Source organism: Lactuca sativa, chromosome 4, assembly GCF_002870075.4.
Source record: "Lactuca sativa cultivar Salinas chromosome 4, Lsat_Salinas_v11, whole genome shotgun sequence".
Taxonomy (NCBI): Eukaryota; Viridiplantae; Streptophyta; class Magnoliopsida; order Asterales; family Asteraceae; genus Lactuca; species Lactuca sativa.
In genome coordinates, this window is record NC_056626.2 from 233082128 (window position 1) to 233086386 (window position 4259).

Here is a 4259-nt window from a genome sequence, read left to right on the forward strand (position 1 = left end):
ACCCTTTCTCTCTCTCTAAAAATCATCAACCGCAAACACAAAAATACCTTATTTTCTTCCGAAAATCATCAAGAATCACCTTTGCGGTGTTGTTGTAGAGCATCTAAAATGTGTCCCTCATCGAATCAAGCGTTGTTCTTGAGTTCATGGTCGTGAACCCTTCAAATCTTCATATTTCACCAAGAACAGGTCATGAACCCTTCAAACATTCAATGGTTGTAAACCCTTCAAAGGCAGTAAACTGTTCACGACCGAGAATAGTTCACGGCCGCAAACCTTCCCAAGTCGTGAACTTGGCTGAAATCCCGCTTTTCAGATTCAATCGAGTCCCAGTAACATTCCTAAACCAAAAGCAAATGTTTTCCAACACTATAATTAATGGTTTCGCTAATAAAATACATATATGTATTTAATTGTTATTAGGATCCCGTTAAGTGTCGCGTACATCAACCCGAGGGTCCTCAGTTCTAGTTTCGTATTCCAACACTTTCACGTAACTAACAGTGAGTTCATACCCATATGCTTTTACTTTTTTAATGTTTTCAGGGGGATACAAGCCAAACACAAATGACTTTGTGAATTTATACAAAAGGATTTCAACATGCTTAAAACTGATGCAATTGATACAACCATACGGTTTCCATATTTTTATAAAATATTTATATATTTTATCACTTTTGTAATATGCTGAGCTTAAGGGATGTTTTTAGCTTACAAGCATAATTGCACAGTCTTCGAATCAATACACAAACCAAGTACATAACATTCACGTAAACTATAATAAGTATAGTTTGGGATTTCAATACACAGTTTTACATTTACAAGCATATAAACTATGAAAGATTTAGTGTATGATATTCAATGATATTTCTCGAGTAACAAGAATACATTACTAGATAACTATTTAAGTATAATTATTACTCTACAAAGTATACAAACGGATTCAAATACAATAGAACAATACAAAACTACATGTAAACTAGTTAATACAGGATTGTGAGAAGACTATTCAATTTTGCCCTTCGAGGTACAGGTTAAATCATATCATTTAGTGTAACCATAGTCTCTTGGAAGGAGAGCGTGAGATTTGAGAATGGATCTATTCAGGACTGACCATCCCACACCTAAACTTTTAGCTACAGTTAGGTAGGCATGCCTGGGGTGACGAATATCATACCGTCCGACGCCTGAAGAATGTCGCAGAGGTTATCAGTCATATCAAGCATGGTTATATGACTCACAATAGTATAAACTAACCTATGTTTGTGGGATTTCATTCTTTATTAGTTTTATTTTAATTAACAGAACTACTATACATTACACTGAAGGATTTCAGGGATACAAAACATGGTTTTATTTTAAGTAATAAAACTACTATACATTACTGGTGGTAGCCAGGGATTTCATACAAAGGATTTTCATTCAAAACAACATTATACAATACAGATAGTGGTAACCAGGCATACAGACTAATACTTTATGGAACACAATAACAAACACATATGTTACAAAATATTGGATTTTCTTGGAAAGTATATAAACTTTCTTTTACAGGTATAAAGACAGGTTTACATTTAAAAACATTCTTATGAACTCACCAGATTTAATGCTGATACTCTTTTCAAAACTGCTTTTATTCTGAGGAAATCAGTAGGTAGGTACTCCCACGTCTTTTATATTTTGTTATACTTTTGGTGTATACAAAATATGTATTAAACAGATGTAAATATTTTACTTATTCAATGTAATGGTTGTCCTCCACCCCTGAATGTTTCTGCCGTTTCGGTTTAGGGGTGTGACAGTCCATATACATCTTGTGAAGGTAATAAGGTTTTTAGCCTTGCATCTTAACTAGAAAACATAATATAACAAATTCATAAATGAAATACATGATATAAAACAAACCGAAACGATAAAACCAATAAATTCTAGCTTGATCTTCAAATACACACTTTAAAAAATGTGTTCATCAGCTCTTAAAAACATTTGGAATCTTTAAGTAACTTATTCCCTAAGTTGGTGTAAGTTGGCATCCGAGTTAAGCCCGTAAAACTCATATATTTATATATTTACAACACTACAGAGTGGTAAAGGTCTCACCATCGTGTGGAGATCAGGCTTCCTTGTTACACACGAACATGTATATCAAGATAGAAGTTTCTGGATTTTTTTTCTTTTGCTGAAGGGGCGTGGCACGTCTGTAATATCCAGATTATTTGAGGTATTTTATTTATTTTAACTAACTGATATTTGGGTTGCCACGACATGGTGGAGGTACCACCACGATGTGGTATGGAAAGAAAGTTCACAGATCTTATTTTAGTCCCCACGGCGTGACAATATGTTGGCCACGATGTGCCGACCATCTGATGAGAAAACCCTAAAGTTTTGGGTATTTAAAGGAATGTATGGGCTAGTGTTTGCTTTCCCACACCCTCCAACTATAACATCCTGACTTCCAGGTATATGAGTTATTTCTTGAAAGGAAAAATCCCTTTGGAACTCGTCGAGTTGATGGCCTCAACTCGATGTGTTGAAAGCTTTTGGGCTGTAGACCTATTTGGACCGACTCGACGAGTTAGTAAGGTAGAACTCGATGAGTTGGCGGCTGGATGAGAAACCCTAAATTTTAGGGTTTGCACCCTATATAACCTCCTTAAGTATTTGAGGTTGATCTCTTATCAGCCTCCAAACCCTAATATCGACCTTGTAAGCCCTAATCTTCATTTCCTCTCATATTGTGAGTTAGTATGGCATTTTGGAGAAAAGAAAGAGAAGATTCTTTGAAGGAAGAAAGGATCTACCAAGCAAAGCATTTAGTCTCTAGCTTGGCACTCTTGTGGATTGTTACCAGTATTCAAGATCCGATTTTTATCTATATATGTAGCTATATCTTGAGTTTTGCCCTTTTTCCTCCTTATTCATGGATGATGCATGTATGACTTCATAATTTATGAATCTCCAGGGCAAGATGGTCTCATAGTGGGTTAGATCTGGATTTTTGTCAAGCTTTGATGCCATGCATGGATTTTAGGGCATATTTCCCCTTTTTGGTCCATTTTGGCTTCAAGACATGCATTGGACATGCATGTCTATAAAGCATCAATCTTTGGGATGTTTTGAGGTTAGGACCTCTTCTGGAAAGGATGGGTTCCATATCTCTAGGGTTTGGGGGATTAATGGTTAAGCCTTTGAGTTTTCAATCCTTGATTAAGAGCTTTTGAGCATTTGGGTAGTCCTAAAGGATAAAGTTGGAAACTTTATCCTTTAAGACACCTTTGGAGATCATATTTGAGCCTTAGAGTCCCTGGAATCGAAGAATCATCTGAATGTGTTCAGCATGAGGGAAAACTCGTCGGTTGTCCAGCCAACTCGGCGAGTTGGATAGGGTTTTCCTGACTTTCCGAGTATTGAAGGAACTCGACGAGTGGCTAGGTACACTCAATGAGGTAGGTCAACATGGATTGTTGACCTTGACCGTTGACTTTGACTTTTACCATGGTTGACCAAGTTTTTCTTTGAGGGCATTTTGGATATTTTGGGGTTTTGATAGAGATGTTCACATGTTGGTTATAGGCATTCGAGTCAGGAGCTAAGATTTGAGAGTTGGATCTTATCATTCAGTGTTGCTTGTGAGGTGAGTTTCCTCATTGTACTTATGGGTCGAAGTCACCAACGTCGACCATTTTCGATTGTTATTCTGGTTATCTTAGGATGCCATTAGGTTGTTACGATCGCCTAAATTGGTACCTTTGTAGACAAGATGATGCTATGCTTATTGATCTGTATGACATGTGCTTGCCTATTGATTGATTATGTGTTTATGAGTTATGTATATGTCGACATGTGTTTGTGTGTGGTTAGGTTGAGGTGTTCATGCTTTGTGCATGTTGTTGTTGGTTATGGATCATAACAACATAATGGCATCCTAAGATAACCAGAATAACAATCCATATAGGCTGAAGGCCCACAAGGCGGACCAGTCAAGCTAAAGGCTATGTTCATGTTGTTGTTGGTTATTTTTATGTGGTGGTATTTTTGTGAAGACTCACTAAGCTTCAGGCCTACAGGTTTTGGTTGTGTTTCAGGTACTGCAGATGATCGCGGAAAGGCGAAGGATTGATCGTGCACCTCCATTTTTTTCATGTTATGCTTTCTGGGAAAAATTCTGATGTGAAACCTATTTTGAAAACAATATGTAATAAATGATGATTTTTGGATTAATGTAAAAGTTTTAAAATTTTCAAAATTTTATAGAT